The sequence below is a fragment of the Bos indicus x Bos taurus genome, chromosome 14, assembly GCF_003369695.1.
Source record: "Bos indicus x Bos taurus breed Angus x Brahman F1 hybrid chromosome 14, Bos_hybrid_MaternalHap_v2.0, whole genome shotgun sequence".
Classification (NCBI taxonomy): Eukaryota; Metazoa; Chordata; class Mammalia; order Artiodactyla; family Bovidae; genus Bos; species Bos indicus x Bos taurus.
The window spans coordinates 56,413,460-56,433,178 of record NC_040089.1 but is presented as its reverse complement, the minus strand read 5'-3'; the positions used below and the strand labels follow the sequence as shown (position 1 = coordinate 56,433,178).

The 19,719-nt window shown below is 38.1% G+C and overlaps 1 long non-coding RNA gene across 2 annotated transcripts in view; it reads right to left on the bottom strand.

The window, feature by feature from the left end:
• The window catches only part of LOC113904330, a 129,783-nt gene that overhangs the window by 5,253 nt on the left and 104,811 nt on the right, over positions 1-19,719 (bottom strand). The window contains exon 3 of one of the 2 annotated variants that reach the window (XR_003514487.1): positions 1,369-1,446. This is a non-coding gene — a long non-coding RNA (uncharacterized LOC113904330). Of the gene's footprint in view, positions 1-790; positions 1,447-19,719 lie in introns of those variants that run through there. The other variant, XR_003514486.1, reaches the window with a different exon arrangement.

Genomic DNA, 19,719 nt, shown 5'->3' with positions numbered 1-19,719 from the left:
AGAGGAACCTGGCAAGCTACAGTCCATGGGGCCACAAGAGTCAGACATGTCTTAGCAACTAAACCATTCTGTACCACCAGGTACAGAATCTCATTCCTCAAGTTGACATGTGTATATAACATTAGACAATCAATGTTTCAAACATTCAACATAGGTATTTCCTTTTTTAAATCTGCAAGTTCTTCCTTAAGTATCAACATCTTTGGAAACACTGATCTATCTTCTAATCTATACTGGAATTTCTTTTGGATTTTTTGGGTCTATAAATACTTATTGATTAATTTTTTAAAAGGAAAATACCTGAAAAACCTATTAAAACTCCCCTCTTGGTCTCTCAATCTAGGGTCACTATTTTGACTTAAAAAGTACTGTCCAAGTAGCAAATAACAAAGCAACTTAACTGGTATCTCTTAGTTCCACCTACAAATAATTCCGATTGAGTTCATGTATCTATGTACATTCAGACTCTTAACATGGTTTTCCTATATAAACCAAGCACTTTTATAGACAATATAATTCTTCCTTATTTTCAGCAACAAAATTTGTTAGCCAGTTTTTGCTATAACAAACAATCCCAGTAACTCTGTGGGTTATAACAAATGTGTATTGATTGTCTAAGTTCATGAGGGTGGAGGCTCTGCCGAGTTTGGTTGAGCTAAACCTTGGCTCCATGAAAAGTATCTTTTCAAAGGAGTAAGCTAGTATCTTGGACATGCTATTATTATTTTGGAGGGAAACATCAGAACTGGGTACCAAACCATGCACAAGGTATGGCACATTTGCAAGCACATTTAAAACTTCTACTGAGGCAATTTATTTGCCAAAGAAAAGTAATATCACACAGGCCAAAGTCAGTGGAAAGGAAAATAGACTGTCTCACAGAGAAGCATGGCAAGGGTATGGAGGGAATAAATATTTGTGAAATAATGTAACCTATCCCGGCCTGCTCTCATATTCACTTCCTTCCCGGTAAACAATATGTAATCACCAGATCTTAAAGATACTCCAAGGTCTGATCTAAACTCTAGCTTGAAATTCAGGATCTTGAGTTTATATCATGCCCAAATGTAGCTCTATTGAGCCAAGTCCTATGAAATAAAATACTTGTTACTTGTACCTACCTGTGATAAAATGCATACCTTCACACCCATAATAAACTAGTGTAACCACAACAAACGCTTTCATTTAGAAAGAGGGAAAAAGGGGGGAACCCAGAAATCACTGGTTCACAGAAGTTCTGAAATCCCATGAAGGAATTGTTACAAAGTCTACTAATCTCTGTGTAAGGAACTTTGCTTAATCAATCTTTGGTTTTGTTTCCTAGGAGTAGCTTCACAGTCTATTGTACTTCTTGACTCTTGACTTCACCTTCTGAGGAGTTCTTCCTTTTCCAATATCCTCTTTAGGAGAAATGTCCATCTTTGACTGCCAAAAAGCTTCTTCATCCTGTCAAAAAAGTTGAGAGCTCAAGGGTAGTTTTATTGCTCAAACAATCACAAACTCTTTGAATTCAGGCTGGTAGTAGTAATTTTGGCATACTACAAATTAAAAAAAAAAAAAACATTGGTTTTTTTTTTATATCTTTGTTTCCTATTAGTGCTTCCTGCCAACAGCCAGATTCATAATTAGAAGACATTCTTTTAGGCTTAATTACAGATAATTTGTACTTTTTAGGCTTCCATTAAGCCAATCTGTGGTTTCTTTACCAGGAGCCATTCTGTACAAGTGAAATGACTTACTGGGGATTATTTTAAAGGAATCAGAGGTCTTAACAAATAATGTGGTGACAACAGTCTTGATTTGGTCTTTGCTCCCCAGCCTGAATCACCACAATCATCATCATCATATTATTATTAACTGGGCTTACTTTTACTTAAAAGGATGAAAATATTAACTTTTCATATTCATGAAGGATGACAAAAACTCTTTATAGGCACTTTATCATATTGCTTTTTGAAGACTGTTCTTATCTTCTATCTTTATAATAGGCTTCTCCAGGATAATAGATAATATAAATTGCTCATTTTCCTATTTATCCACTTAAAAATCTCTTTGATGGTATACTGAAAATCACCTACTATCTTGAAAATACATGTTACTATATGAAAATATGGTAATTTCATATTCAGCATTTGCTCAACTTGCTAAATTGCTGATGTGCTTTAATTCACCACAAATAATTTAAATTATTCCATGTAATAGAATGTACACAGAATTAGAAAATGACTATCCATGCCCTTGACTTGGTCTTTGCATTGAGTCTTTGTCTTAATCTGCAAATGATTTATTGGCTGGAGATGAGAAACAGTAATATCTTTCAACTCTGCCTCTGGATTTCTGCATCCTTCTTTTTCCTTCCATTCTCATTTGAAAAAATTCCAATTATTTTCTGAGTTTATTCTTCCTTACAAAGCCTAATAAGCAATTCTGGCTACCAACATTCTGTCTTGAAAATTCTTTGAAAGTTTAAAGGTATATTTTCTGACTTTCAAGTTATCACAGGTAGCAGTATTACCAAAACTTTCATTGTTGCATAGAATAGGTCATTTTTCCAGCCTCCTTTAACATCAGGGGCTTCCATAACAGGCACAGTACAAATAACCTCATATTTGAGTTTATTCAGTTCAGTTCAGTTCAGTCACTCAGTTGTGTCCGACTCTTTGTGACCCCATGAACTGTACCACGCCAGGCCTCCCTGTCTATTACCAACTCCCAGAGTCCACACAAACCCATATCCATTGAGTCGGTGATGCCATCCAACTATCTCATCTTCTGTCGTCCCCTTCTCCTCCTGCCCTCAATCTTTCCCAGCATCAGGGTCTTTTCAAATGAGTCAAGTCTTTGTATCAGGTGGCCGAAGTATTGGAGTTTCAGCTTCAACATCAGTCCTACCAATGAACAACCGGGACTGATCTTTAGGATGGACTGGTTGGATCACCTTGCAGTCCAAGGGACTCTCAAGAGTCTTCTCCAACACCACAGTTCAAAAGCATCAATTCTTCGGTGCTCAGCTTTCTTTATAGTCCAACTCTTGCATCCATACATGACCACTGGAAAAACCATAGTCTTGACTAGACGGACCTTTGTTGACAAAGTAATGTCTCTACTTTTCAATATGCTGTCTAGGTTGGATATAACTTTCCTTCCAAGAAGTAAGAGTCTTTTAATTTCATGGCTGAAATCACCATCTGCAGTGATTTTGGAGCCCAGAAAAATAAAGTCAGCCATTGTTTCCACTATTTCCCCATCTATTTGCCATGAAGTGATGGGACCAGATGCCATGATCTTCGTTTTCTGAATGTTGAGCTTTAAGCCAACTTTTTCACTCTCCTCTTTCACTTTCATCAGGAGGCTCTTCAGTTCCTCTTCACTTTCTGCCATAAGGGTGGTGTCATCTGCATATCTGAGGTTATTGATATTTCTCCTGGCAATCTTGATTCCAGCTTGTGCTTCTTCCAGCCCAGTGTTTCTCAGGATGTACTCTGCATATAAGTTTAACCAGGGTGACAATATACAGCCTTGACGTACTCCTTTTCCTATTTGGAACCAGTCTGTTTTTCCATGTCCAGTTCTGACTGTTGCTTCTTGACCTGCATACAGGTTTCTCAAGAGGCAGGTCAGATGCTCTAGTATTCCCATCTCTTTCGGAATTTTCCAGTGTATTGTGATCCATACAGTCAAAGGCTTTAGCATAGTCAATAAAACAGAAATAGATGTTTTTCTAGAACTCTCTTCCTTTTTCCATGATCCAGAGGATATTGGTAATTTGATCTCTGGTTTCTCTGCCTTTTCCAAAACCAGCTTGAATATCTGGAAGTTCACGGTTCACGTATTGCTGAAGCCTGGCTTGGAGAATTTTGAGCATTACTTTACTAGTGTGTGAGATGAGTGCAATTGTGCGGTAGTTTGAGCATTCTTTGGCATTGCCTTTCTTTGGGATTGGGATGAAAACTGATCTTTTCCAGTCCTGTGGCCACTGCTGAGTTTTCCAAATTTGCTGGCATATTGAGTGCAGCAGTTTCACAGCATCATCTTTCAGGATTTGAAATAGCTCAACTGGAATTCCATCACCTCCACTAGCTTTGAGTTTATTGTTGTTGTTGTTATAGTAATGTTATGCTTCTAGGTATAAACTTATTAATCAATTTTTGTTGATTATTTGTGGTGACAAATAACCCCAATTCTGGCAACTTGCAACAACAGTGACATATCATTCGTATTACTGGGTTCTGCTGGGCTCTTTTCGGGCAGCTTTCATTGCTGTGAGTTCTCTCTTTGAATCAAGTCTGAGGAGGAGCCACTGTCTGAAAGATGTCTTTCTGACAATGGACGGCAGGAATAAGAGTGTCAACCACACAAGTGCATTTAAAGTTTCTGTCCAGATGTGTTATATCTGCTCACATGCCATTGATTAAAGCAAACCACACAGCCCAAAGTTAACAAAGGCTAATGGGTGAGGGGAACAAATGCTGACCATAGGGCAGGAAAGAAAAGAATAAAAAAAAAAAATCTACTTCAGGAAATATTTACTACACAATGAACCGTGTTCCTTGCAAGTGCTAAAGATATTCTATAAATAAAGTAGTGTCTCTGATCTCAGATAACTCAGTCTAGTGGAGAATTCTGCAAGTAAAGAGGCAATCAAAATGTAATGTGAGAAGTGTATAGGGATTCATGTCACTTAGCCTAGAATTAAGGCATTAGGGAAGAAATGGTAACTGAACCAACACCTGGATGATGAACAGGAGTTAGATGGTGAAAGGAGTTGAGGAGCAGTGGACAGGGAGAGAGTTCTCAGCAGCTCAGGATGAGCAAAGCCTGAGGCCACAAGGAAACATAGAGAACCAAAAATATGTGAGTATGGTTTGAGGACAGAGATCAGTCCTCAAATACACAAAACAATGGCTGAATACTTCATATTAAGAACATTAATGCTGGCTTTAAAGCTGTGGAGTCACAAGTCCCAAAAACAATTTCACATTAGTATACTGTTATTCACTGAAAAAAAAAAAAAAATCCCTGTGCCTTTCAGAGGTGGAAAAACCCAGAGAGCATGGGCATTTATACTTAAACCAAGCCAGGATGAAATGCAGAAATAATAGGATTAAACTGTTTTGTGGCCTGGCACTTTTCTCCAGCATGCTTTGTGGGAGAAATCCTCAGTGCTGAAATACAGTGAATGCTGTTAATGTGGTAATTATTTTATTATCAAGGGCAACTACTGGCAAGAAAAGAATTGCCTTGAGGTTTATAGTCTATGCCGCTGATCAGAAAATACAATTGCTTCTGTCAATTAACTACTTTAACCAGGTTTTAGAAAAACAGAAATGAAAATGCAGTTTTAATCCATCACGTTTCAAGGGCGTGGCTTTGAGTTTGGTCTAAGCAGTGTGAAGGAATCTGAAGAGGATTCCTTCACAGCGACTGCTCTGAGGAAGAGTCCAGCAAGCTCACAACATGGAGAGGCTCTCCTGTCCTTTTAAAATGGGCAGCTGGAGAATGTTAACATGCTGATGACAAGCATATACAAAAAATAACACTTCTGGCTCAGTTTGTACTCAATGTGCATGTATTTTAAAAGGAGGAATCTTTTAAGTGTCAGCCATAAACTGCTTTCAAAACAAGTTCTGGTAAGGGATGCCTTTGCAAAGCAGTCCAGGAAATGGACACTTTAAATATTCACCTTTAAGAGACTCTTTGCACTTCCCTTAAGCACCTGTGTAGTTCTGCGGCCCTAAATCTGTAAGGACCAGTCATAAGAAGAAAAGTCAGAGTGAAAACAAAAATCCAGAATCATCAAATATGAGATCAAATGATGATACAGTATCATAAAAAGATACATGATCTTTTTATCACCAAAATCCTGAACACATGATAATGTATTTGTATCAACTCCAACCATTGATTGTCATGTTGCTGTTGAGTTTACACCTGTGATCTTGTCACAGGCAAAAGTACTGAGAAGGCAAAGTATGCCTGTGTTGTCTTCCATTCCCCCAGGATCTCACTTTTGCTACAAAACGATCTCCTTTTCTCCACTCTAGTGTCTGTAACTGCCCTTCCTGGCTGCTTAACCAAGCCCTGGACACTGTGCTAATCAAGTATGTACGTAATATAACAATAGTGGTAACCTTGTTTCTTTCATCTTAGAGATAAGAAAACTGAGGTACCCCAAACGTTAATAATTTTCTCAAGCTCATAAAGATAGTAAAATGGTAGAGGTAAGATTCAAACCAGATCTCTCTGACTATAAGCACATTCATAATTCCAACCACAACACTGCCATCTGCGTTTGGACTGGTTTCTTCCACACTGGAAGCTGTGGCTGAGGGAAGGAAGCAAACTAATCCTAACATGTGAATAACTACAGCCCATCCTCCTTACCCACACTCCCATATCATTTATCTTTTTTTCACTTTGAAAAGTGAACTTTATCATTCAAGTTGACTGAATATTCAACTGGATTGATTTAATGCAAGATAATAAAAGGAAAATGAAATATTTTAGACAAACTGAGGAAGTATTTGGAAATAGGAAAGAGGAGCAGGAGCCATTCAGGTGTGATTTGAGTCATTCCGTTTAGTTGGCAGTGGAATCTCTTGGCTGATGATTTCTTTTGAAGCAGGTCTAATATTACAGACTCATAATCAAGTCAGCTTTGCTCACCTCTTTGGATAAAATATTTACCATAATTTAATGCTTCAACTAAAAAGAAAAGATTGAAGAAATCAGTGAGGTCTATTGATGGTAGACAGCTGAATGCAGATTTTTATTTCCCTGTTTGAGCGCTCAGGTACTGGTAATTGAGGCTAGTAGACTGATCCAGTTTACCAGAATTTTAAGTCTCTGGTACAAACGCAAGCTTTCCATTTGTCCTCATTTACAATTTATTTATTTACCAGGCAACTTCTTTTTCTCCTTTGGCTTTTCACTGCTTTCCGTGTGGCACTAGTGGTAAAGAACTTGCCTGATAATGCAGAAGACATAAGAGACATGGGTTCGATCCCTAGGTTGGGAAGATGTCTTGGAGTAGGAAATGCCAATCCACTCCAGTATTCCTGCCTGGAAAATCCCATTTTCCAGGTCATGGAGTCTGGCGGGCTACAGCACATGGGGTCATAAAGAGCTGGACATGACTGAGCATCTGAGCACACACACACATCTGTGAACTCTTTTCCCATATCTTTCCCATCTTCATTTACTTACAGGTTTAATCTCCCCTTCTTTTGTGTTCCCTAAGCACTTATTATCTTTCTCTATGTGACAGCTCCTACACAACAGATTGTAATTTTTTTTACATGTTAAGCTTTTTTCACTTTAAGAATTTCTGAGGGGCTACCCTGATGGCCCAGACAGTAAAGAATCTGCCTGTACTGAGGGAGACCCAAGTTTGATTCCTGGGATCGGGAAGATCTTCTGGAGAAGAAAATGGCAACCCGCTCTGGCATTCTTTCCTGGAGAATCCCAGGGACCGAAGTTTCAGTTCATGGCATTACAAAGGGTTGGAACGACTGAGTGACTAACACACACACACGCTGACTTATATTTGTTGTTGCTGTTGTTGTTGTTTCTGGAAGCACTGTGCAGCACAAAGGATCCTAGTTCCCTGATCTGGGACCCACCCCTTGCCCCCTGCAGTGGGAGCGCTGAGTTTTAACCACTGTACAAATGGGGAAGCCCCTAGATTTTTAGTGAGAGCGTCTAAATAAACACATATTTTCTGTATCTGTATTTCATATTTGAAAAATGCCAGTCACTGGATCAATGTAACCAAAGAGTGTTTCTGCAGAACTTTAAACTTTATCTATATAGAACTGGTTCTTCTAATTCATTCCTCTTCCTCTTTTTATTTGCTCACTAACTCTTCCTTTCTCTTGCACTCATTCTCTCTTTTGCCTTCCCTTTTTCGCCTTTTTTGCCCTCTTTATTTCTCTAGCTCTATACCTGCTTTTCATCACTATTTGTCTCTGATTAGCTTCATCCCACAACAGACTCCTCATTGTATCAGGGAAGACAGGCCACTGGTGCCAGGTTCAAAATTTCCAAGCTTAGCAACCTTACCAGAAAGTGAACATGTTTCTTCTGGCGTTTAAAATAGTATCATCCTGCTTTGGTTTATTTTATCTTACCTTCTGATGGTAATATTCTCATATGAGGGTAAGTCAGAAGGGTACACCTCAGATATCTAGAACTTGACCTACTACCTTCTTTGGTGTATAGCTAGGTTTTTACTGTGATAATGCTGTGTAACAAACAACCCCCCAAATCTCAGCTTCAGTCTTAGGAAGATTCTCCTCAGTTGTTCCAAAATTTTCTTCAGCATTTATCAGGCTGTATGGTTCTTCATTAATGTAATGCATTTGTCATATTCCCTCAACCTTTGATTTAAAGTCTTAGGCTTCATTCTAGTTGCACTAAATTATTAATTAGATGTTACTACTCTGAACCCATTATGGACCCAGATAATGCTAATTAGTTTAGGCCTGAGCTGTTCATGGAGATACTCCTCTGAAGCACATGAGCTGCTTAGAGGTGATGGTGATTATCTAAAATACAGTCAGGGTGCTAGAACCAAAATAAAGTGATAAAAATCTGCCACAATCAGCAGATGTTCAAAACAGAATATCTGCCTAAATTTTAGATTTCTTATTTAAGTTCAAGTTTGTGGTTTAGTCTACTTTGATCTTTGAAAGAAGGATTAGGCAACAGCCATGATCTGAACTATTAGCAGATTCCACCTTAAAGACTAAACTGAGAAAATTCCCAGAATAAAGAAGAAAAGATGAAGAAGAGACACTTTGTAAAAGGTGACAGTTTTCTTCCACTACCTGATCTGCTGACAAACATCAGCTACTTAAGTTTAAACTTTTTCCTCCCTTGTAAAGAATATGAGACATTTTAAATTGGAAACATCTGCTGGTACATCAGTCATTGTTCTAGTTCTAGGGGAGAAAAATAGTAAAATGTTAGTCATGATAGTGGAGGAAGAGCTACCCAGAAAATATTTTCTTGACTAAAAATATTGAAAAATATATGTAAGAACTGAAGAAGGACAAATGTTAAATAATATATGAATTCTGAAAAAAATTCCTTACATCTGAAATTTCTGATGCATGATACATACTTTAGGATGATTAAGAAACAATTTTTGTAATTCTGAGGACAAGATCATTACTACTTTTGGGTCATACCTATAGACTGGGTCTTTGATTTAATGTTTGTTCAAACGACTGCTATGGTATATCAATGAAGGATTTCCCATATAGAATTCACTGTACTTATAAATGTCCTATCTTAACCTTGTAAAATAATTGTCTGTAAGATGGCTTTGAACTTCTCTGAAGATTTAGAGGGTTCTTCATAACTCCACCTGAAGCTATTCCCCTGGGGATGACCCACAACTGTAGGCTTATTTATGTTCTCAAGATGAAGTGAAGTAATGTATGAGATGTGATTGAAATAGTCCTGGATACGTGAAAAGTGCTCAATAAACTGCACGACAAATTACCTTTCTTATTACTGCTGTTATTATTTGAATTATTATTGCTTATATTATTTGAATCATTTTTCTGTAAGAGCACATTCTGTGTGTAAGTTGCTGCTCTAAGGATTTGATGATAGGAAAGTCTACCCCCACTTGTGCTGATCTCAAAGGATAAGTGAAGGCAGCAGCTGGTTTCTAACATCTCTGCTTTGACAGCTCTCAGAGCCACCAGAGCCTCACATGCAATTGGGCCTATTGGTAGCTGCTGGAGTAAGAGTGCTTGAACATCTTCAGAATGCCAATATTTTTTCAGGGAATAGTAACCATGTGTCTCAAAGTGAAAATTAAATCCAAACTTCCTTCATCATCAAACACTTGCTATTCCTCTTTGAAAACTTGGTGAATCTGGTGTTCATGAAAACATGGGTGAGTGAAGATCAGTGTGAAAGGCCAAGCAACACGTCTTCTTCCTCATCTTTGGCTCTTCATTATCATGGCCCTAATAATTTCTTTCTTTTTTTAATATTTTTTTTATTTTTTAACTTTACAATATTGTATTGGTTTTGCCATATATCAAAATGAATCCGCCACAGGTATACATGTGTTCCTCATCCTGAACCCTCCTCCCTCCTCCCTCCCCATACCATCCCTCTGGGTCATCCCAGTGCACCAGCCCCAAGCATCCAGTACCGTGCATCGAACCTGGACTGGTGACTCATTTCATATATGATATTATACATGTTTCAATGCCATTCTCCCAAATCTTCCCACCCTCACCCTCTCCCACAGAGTCCAAAAGACTGTTCTATACATCTGTGTCTCTTTTGCTGTCTCGTATACAGGGTTATTGTTACCATCTTTCTAAATTCCATATATATGCGTTAGTATACTGTATTGGTGTTTTTCCCTCTGGCTTACTTCACTGTGTATAATAGGCTCCAGTTTCATCTACCTCATTAGAACTGATTCAAATGTATTCTTTTTAATGGCTGAGTAATACTCTATTGTGTATATGTACCATAGCTTTCTTATCCATTCATCTGCTGATGGGCATCTAGGTTGCTTCCATGTCCTGGCTATTATAAACAGTGCTGCGATGAACATTGGGGTACATGTGTCTCTTTCAATTCTGGTTTCCTTAGTGTGTATGCCCAGCAGTGGGATTGCTGGGTCACAAGGCAGTTCTATTTCCAGTTTTTTAAGGAATCTCCACACTGTTCTCCATAGTGGCTGTACTATGCCACTATGTAGTTTGCATTAATAATTTCTCAACAGAAGAAAAGCAAGCATGAAGCAAACAAGATCATAGAAATGATACTAAGTAATGAGTCATCCCATAGATAACAACTGAAAAAAAGCTAGTTTGATGCAATAAAGCTTGTACTGACAATTAAATACTGGTCATTAAAAGGTAATTTAGAAGTTTGCAATTACTACATTTTTACACCTCAACTTATTTGAAGAAAAGTTTTATGATATGTTTTAACTGCATTATTTATAAAGAGCAAGGGCTATGCCACAAAATAATTAGTATTCTTGAATTCTTTGAGGTTTTTATTTTAAAATATGGGTAGATAATTTTTTGAAGATTATTTTCAAAATATAAATGGAAAAAGAAATACATATTTTAATACTTATGTATATTTAGTAGTAGTAGTGGAAATTGCTCTGTTGTGTCCCACTCTGTGACCCCATGGACTGTAGCCCACCAGGCTTCTTGGTCCATGGGATTCTCTAGGCAAGAATATTGGAGTGGATAGCCATTGCCTTCTCCAGGGAATCTTCCAGACCTAGGGATCAAATCTGGGTCTCCTTCATTGCAGGCAGATTCTTTACCATCTGAGTCACCAGGGAAGCCCTTATGTATATTTACAGAAATACAAATCAAGATAGGATTTAATTTTTTTATACTTCAGATTAGATCAGGGTTGAATAGCAGAATATGTGGAGATAAGTAGTCAAGTATTTTGAAGGGAAAACCATCAGGATTTGTAGATGGATTGGATGTGGCAAGAAAAGGAAAAAGAGAAGTCAAGGATAACTCTTGATGTTTTTAGTTTAAGTATCTAGAAGGATGAATTTACCATGGATTCAAATGGGAAAAACCATGGAACGAACCAGTATGGCGTGGAAGAAGAGGTGTTTGCTTGGGTATATGAGCTGTTTGAAGTTTGATTCTACTATCTTAAGCAGTTTGATTATTTTCTCACAAACTTATTTTGATTAAGTCTCTCAGTTTCCAGGGTATAATATTCCTCAACTCAAACACAAAGAAGAGATTTTGCTCTTAATTAATAATTTGGCTTTTATAAGTTCAAGTTGGCTTCCCAGGTGGCTCAGTGGTAAAGAATCCTGCCAATGCAGGAGATGTGAGTTCGATTCCTAGGTCAGGAAGATCCCCTGGAGAAGGAAATGGGAATCCACTCCAGTATTCTTGCCTTGGAAATCCCATGGACAGAGGAGCCTGGTGGAATGGTCCATGGGGGTCACAAAAGAATCAGACACAACTGAGCGATTAAGCAATAACTTTCAACAGTACATGGAATACTTTGAAATTATCTACTATTTTGAAAAATGAAAATGTAAGTATCAACATACTGTTTAGTAGTTACTTATTGTTGTTATCATTCTATGTTGAACACTGTGCTAACTGCTTTACAAATGTCATCCAGTCCCCACAAACACTATTATTTCCTCCTATTTTCCAGATAAGAACAATTGAGAATTTAAAAGGGCCTGGGGACACAGTCTGTACTCATAACAGTTAGTGGGATTGTGTGTGTGTTCTCAGTCACTTCAATCATCTCCAAATCTTTGCAACCCAGTGGTGTCCATGGGATTCTCCAGGGAAGAATTCTGGAGTGGTTTGCCTCCCCTCCTCCAGGGGATCTTCCTGATTCTGGGATAGAACCCATGTCTCTTAGGTCTCCTGCATTGGTAGGCAGGTTCTTTACCACTAGCACCATCTGGGAAGCCCAGCTTGTGAGACTGGTTTGATGCTATGCTAAAGGAATTATATTTTATGTATTTGTTTCTTTTGGAAAAAAGGTAATGTTGATTTTTATGTATATATTCATAAAAATTTCTAGTTTTTCTTCATCTTTTACCTTTTGTTAGCATATTTTAATTCAGGTTCATACTAAATAGAAGTAAATATTTAATTAAGCATACCTAATGCAAGAGGGCATCAGAGGGCAGACACACTGAAACCATAATCACAGAAAACTAGTCAATCTAGTCACACCAGGACTGCAGCCTTGTCTAACTCAATGAAACTAAGCCATGCCTGTGGGGCCACCAAAGACGGGAGGGTCACGGTAGAGAGGTCTGACAGAATGAGGTCCACTGGAGAAGGGAATGGCAAGCCACTTCAGTATTCTTGCCTTGAGAACCCCATGAACAGTATGAAAAGGCAAAATGATAGGACACTGAAAGAGGAACTCCTCAGGTCAGTAGGTGCCCAATATGCTATTGGAGATCAGTACAGAAATAACTCCAGAAAGAATGAAGGGATGGAGCCAAAGCAAAAACAATACCCAGTTGTGGATGTGACTGGTGATAGAAGCAAGGTCCAGTGCTGTAAAGAGCAATATTGCATAGGAACCTGGAATTTTAGGTCCATGAATCAAGGCAAATTGGAAGTGGTCAAACAGGAAATGGCAAGAGTGAACATCGACATTCTAGGAATCAGCGAACTAAAATGGACTGGAATGGGTGAATTTAACTCAGATGACCATTATATCTACTACTGCAGGCAGGAATCCCTCAGAAGAAATGGACTAGCCATCATGGTCAACAAAAGAGTCTGAAATGCAGTACTTGGATGCAATCTCAAAAATGACAGAATGATCTCTGTTTGTTTCCAAGGCAAACCATTCAATATCACAGTAATCCAAGCCTAGCCCTAACCAGTAACGCTGAAGAAGCTGAAGTTGAACGGTTCTATGAAGACCTACAAGATCTTTTAGAACTAGCACTCAAAAAAGATGTCCTTTTCATCATAGGGGACTGGAATGCAAAAGTAGGAACTCAAGAAACATCTGGAGTAACAGGCAAATTTGGCCTTGGAATATGGAATGAAGCAGGGCAAAGGCTAACAGAATTTTGCCAAGAATGCACTGGTCATAGCCAACACCCTCTTCTAACAACACAAGAGAAGACTACACATGGACATCACCAGATGGTCAACACCAAAATCAGATTGATTATATATATTCTTTGCAGCCAAAGATGGAGAAGCTCTATACAGTCAGCAAAAACAAGACCAGGAGCTGACTGTGGCTCAGATCATGAGCTCCTTATTGCCAAATTCAGACTTAAATTGAAGAGAGTAGGGAAAACCATTAGACCATTCAAGTATGACCTAAATCAAATCCCTTATGATTATACAGTGGGAGTGAAAAATAGATTTAAGGGCCTAGATCTGATAGATAGAGTGCCTGATGAACTATGGACAGAGGTTTGTGACATGGTACAGGAGATAGGGATCAAGACCATCCCCATGGAAAAGAAATGCAAAAAAAGCAAAATGGCTGTGTGGGGAGGCCTTACAAATAGCTGTGAAAAGAAGAGAAGTGAAAAGCAAAGGAGAAAAGAAAAGATATAAGCATCTGAATGCAGAGTTCCAAAGAATAGCAAGAAGAGATAAGAGAGCCTTCCTCAGCGATCTATACAAAGAAATAGAGGAAAACAACAGAATGGGAAAGACTAGAGATCTCTTCAAGAAAATCAGAGATACTAAGGGAACATTTCTTGCAAAGATGGGCTCGATAAAGGACAGAAATGGTATGGACCTAACAGAAGCAGAAGATATCAAGAAGAGGTGGCAAGAATACACAGAAGAACTGTACAAAACAGATCTTCATGCCCCAGATAATCACGATGGTGTGATCACTCACCTAGAGTCAGACATCCTGGAATGTGAAGTCAAGTGGGCCTTAGAAAGCATCACTATGAACAAAGCTAGTGGAGGTGATGGAATTCCAGTTGAGCTATTTCAAATCCTGAAAGATGATGCTGTGAAACTGCTGCACTCAATATGCCAGCAAATTTGGAAAACTCAGCAGTGGCCACAGGACTGGAAAAGGTCAGTTTTCATTCCAATCCCAAAGAAAGGCAATGCCAAAGAATGCTCAAACTATGGTACAATTGCACTTATCTCACATGCTAGTAAAGTAATGCTCAAAATTCTCCAAGCCAGGCTTCAGCAATATGTGAACCGTGAACTTCCTGATGTTCAAGCTGGTTTTAGAAAAGGCAGAGGAACCAGAGATCAAATTGCCAACATCCACTGGATCATTGAAAAAGCAAGAGAGTTCCAGAAAAACATCTATTTCTGCTTTCTTGACTATGCCAAAGCCTTTGACTGAGTAGATCACAATGAACTGTGGGAAATTCTGAAAGAGATGGGAATGCCAGACCACCTGACCTGCCTCTTGAGAAACCTATATGCAGGTCAGGAAGCAACAGTTACAACTGGACATGGAACAACAGACTGGTTCCAAATAGGAAAAGGAGTACGTCAAGGCTGTATATTATCACCCTGCTTATTTAACTTATATGCAGAGTACATCATGAGAAATGCTGGGCTGGAAGAAGCACAAGCTGGAATCAAGATTGCTGGGAGAAATATCAATAACCTCAGATATGCAGAAGACACCACCCTTATGGCAGAAAGTGAAGAGGAACTAAAAAACCTCTTGATGAAAGTGAAAGAGGAGAGTGAAAAAGTTGGCTTAAAGCTCAACATTCAGAAAACGAAGATCATGGCATCTGGTTCCATCACTTCATGGAAAATAGATGGGGAAACATTGGAAACAGTGTAAGACTTTATTTTTTTGGGCTCCAAAATCACTGCAGATGGGACTGCAGCCATGAAATTAAAAGACGCTTACTCCTTGGAAGAAAAGTTATGACCAACCTAGATAGCATATTGAAAAGCAGAGACATTACTTTTCAACAAAGGTCCATCTTGTCAAGGCTATGGTTTTTCCAATGGTCAGGTATGGATGTGAGAGTTGGATTGTGAAGAAGGCTGAGTGCCGAAGAATTGATGTTTTTGAACTTTGGTGTTGGAGAAGACTCTTGAGAGTCCCTTGGACTGCAAGGAGATCCAACCAGTCCATTCTAAAGGAGATCAGCCCTGGAATTTCTTTGGACGGAATGATGCTAAAGCTGAAACTCCAGTACTTTGGCCACCTCATGCGAAGAGTTGACTCATTGGAAAAGAGTCTGATGCTGGGAGGGATTGGGGGCAGGAGGAAAAGGGGACGACAGAGGATGAGATGGCTGGATGGCATCACTGACTCGATGGACATGAGTTTGAGTGAACTCTGGGATATGGTAATGGACAGGGAGGGCTGGCGTGCTGCGATTCATAGGGTTGCAAAAAGTCGGACATGACTGAGCGACTATACTGAACTGAATATTTAATATGATTTATTATGACTGGTTCTTATTTAGGAATTCATATAGTATCAGGGCAACCATATTGAGTCATTATCAGATGAATAGTCATAAAAATAATTGCTTAAAATATTAAGTAAGCTGGACTACCCTGGTGGTCCAGTGATTAAGAATCTGTCTGCCAGTGCAGGGGTGTGGGTTCAATCCCCGGTCCAAGAAGACTCCAAATGTGGTGGGGCAACTAAATGCACTGAAATTACTGAAGCCCATGAGCCCTAGAGCGAGATTATGTTCTATGACAAGAGAAGCTACTACAACTAGAGAAAGCCCCCATGCAGAAGCAAAGATCCAGTGCAGCCTAAAATAAATAAATCTAAAATGGTCTCTCCCTATCTTGCCCCAACTTTTAAAAAAATATTAAGTTGAAAAATATGTCAATCATATTATCCTATTTAACTCCATTTTTGAAAACCAGATATTAGATCAGTAACATCTTTCAAAAAGTTGAAAGTGTGGATCACTCAGTCAATCCACAAGATGGGTTTAATCAATCACAGACTTGTCAGTTTTGTTTAGGATTCATAAATGATAATTTACTGTGTTAAGATTATAAAATATAATTTTCAAGATGGTAAACCTAGTGAACAGGTACTGATTCTAAATATTAAAGTAGGCACATCAATTCAGCAGGAAACTTCTTAGTGATGAAGAACAAATGCCTGAATGAAGGAAAGGAAATTAATCAATTACCAATTAGCCTTGAGGAAAATGTGATCACTAGATTTTCCACAGAAAATATCAGGCTTCTCTGGGTTGTGCTACATACAAAACAAGACCAGAGAGGAATCTTGTGGTGCCAAGAGCAAATCTGGATTAATCATTAGTGGCTAGTCCCTTGACAAGTGTGGCTTCCTGCCTGGGACGTCGTACCCCTGTGTTGAGTTTTGACTACTGCCAGTCCGGCAGAGATCATCATCGCCACATCCTCAGGTCCTATGGAAGATGCCATGATGCCCCACTTTCTTCTTAATTTTTTTGGCCATTCCACACAGCTTGTGGGATCTTAGTTCTGCAACCAGGGACTGAATCTGAGCCCTGGCATTCAAAGTGCGGAGTCCTAACCACCGGACCTCCAGGGAATTCCTGACTATTTCCTTAATGATGAATTTAGTTCAGAAACTTAGAATATATTGAGATTCTGGCAATAGAAGACTTTTAAAAAATGATAGGTCTTATTTAAAAACAGGCTTAAGGTGAAACAGTGAGAAAAATGAAGATCGGATCATCTCCCTTTGAAAAAAAATGCTTTAGAAGTTCTTGATAATCTTAGTAAGTTAATAAGGTCCCTTTTGTAAATTAACATTCTTTACTTTTGGTGTCTCATTGAATGCTAATGTGATATATCTTCATTTTATTCATTAAAAAAAACCCTGCTAATTTAATGCACAGAATGATGATTTCCCTTTGGATGTCTTATACTCTGGTTTATTTCCTTGTTTCCAGTCTTCATAATTTTCTACGTAGATGAATGACTATATTTTTCTATTCTCCATTTAAAAATAGGTCATGAGAAAAAAGCTATGCCAATGCAACTAATCTTCAGCTAGCTAGTGCCAGGAAAGCAACATTCATAATATTGTCCTCATTGCCTTTCCTTTTGGAATTGTGGTGCCAGGTGAAATGATTTACTGCCAGCCTGGACTGAGACTTGAGCTTTGCAGAAAAGATTTATTGGCATCAACTTTGCATAAGGCCATAATCATCCCTGAAAAGACATTTGTCACTATAAACCCTTATTTTCAGGTGCCTGACACTTTCCATAAAAAGCTTTTCAAGTGGAAAAGTCATTTGAGTTTTCAGGTCCTTTATTCCTGTATTTCTTAATCATTTAAAAGTCTCTTGTTCCTTGAGTTTTCTGGACACATTAGGACAGTGTTTCTGGGATCTATCCCTAGGTTTCCACGAGGCAGGGTGGAGTGGGAACCATAAATGTGCATTTAAACAAGTGCCTGAGTAGATTCTGCTGCAAATAGACTTTGAGAAACACTCTTCAGAAAGGGTATAGAGTCCAATGTATAAATTCTGGCTCCACAATTTTTATTTGTATAACTTTAACACATGTGGCCACTGTCTCATTTGTTTCCTTATGTATATTTCTTAAGTATACTTCAACTGGGTGAGTACACTTTCTGTTGATAAATCGTGAAGTTTAAAGAAAATAAAGTAAGGAAGCACCTTATAGGAAGTATGTATAGGAAGCAGATAATGCATTTTATTCTTTTCTCTATTATTTGTGACAACAAGCACACAAAATCATATATGCATATACACACATTTGACAGTAAGTCTAAGGTGGAACAGCTCTAGGGTAAGCAAATTGATCTCTTGATCAGAATGGGAAACAACATTCACTTATAGGTAGCAGCAATTAAGACAAGGCCACAGCCTTGCAGTCAAGGTTAGGGGACATAAACAAGAGGCAGAGTTTTTTTTTATCAAGATTGACAACCAAAGAGGCCCTGACTAGGGATGCCAGCTTAAGGAAGATGAGGAAGTTGAAAACATTCCTCAAGTACCAGTGACAGGCCTTCATATCCATTTACAGTAGCCTGAAATTGTCAGCTACTTACTTTACTGTATTCATTAACTTGCCAAGAAGCTGCACAAATTAATCAGTCCATCATTTACTCTTATCTGTGTCACAAATCAGAGGAGTTCAAAAGTCAGCCTAAAGGCACTTGTGCATTTCAATTGATTCCAAATGTTGGGTCATTATAGTATTTGCTTCCTTATGAAATAATTTATAGTGTGCATCCTTTATAAGTGGGTCTGTAAACTCTGAGGTCAATTAGTCAAAATGTTTAAGTTCTGAATTTTTTGATCGTCGTATTATGCTTCTTTTTTTATTAATCATGTGTTGATACACCTAGATCATTTGTGTTCTTTTTAAAATATATATTTTATTTATTTAATTTTATTTAATTATTGTTTTGGTCCCACATCATAGCATGCAGGATCTTTGTTTCCTGACCAGGAATTGAACCTGCGCCCCCTGTAGTGGAAAGGCAGAGTCTTAACCACTGGACCACCAGGAAAGTCGCTCTGTTTCCTCTTTAAAACTCAGAGAAAAATCTCCATTTGTTCAGTTTTGGAGAAAATATAGTAAATCATGAAATTATTCAGAAAAGAGAGACCACCAAGGAGTAGCACATTTTATCCTGCTGTGGTTATTTCCAGAATTATCTATTTTGGTGTTGGTCCAAAATATACTCGTTAAATTGTTTTTAAATGAGATATATATTCAGAGAAGGGTTTTGTCTTCATTACTGCTTTATAAATACCCAAAGAATATTTTATGAGGTATTATAGGTAAAAATAAAAATCTGGTAAATTTGTGCTCTTAATATCCAAATCTTACTTAATCTAATGGATTTATTACTGAGACAGATACAAATACATTTATTAATTAAAAATAGAAATTTTACAGTGGCATAAATATCTAGGTCCTTACAAACAGATTTGTTTAAATGTTTTAGTACTGGGCTAACATTTATTCTGGTTGTTTAAAATGGATCATAGATTATTAGAAAACTTTTTAAAATACTGGAGATGAAAAGCTCATAGAAAATTTTAAATGCTTACTGATTATAGAAATGTAAAACATGAGCTTGTAACTTTAAACAATCAATAATCATTTATATTTATATTTTTTAATCTATATTTATTGATCGACTACCTTGGAAACACTGGGAAAATACAAAAGAACTCTTGCATAGAGTTCCAGGGCTGCCACATTGCTCAGTTCCAGGGGGATGTTGAGATCTGCTTTG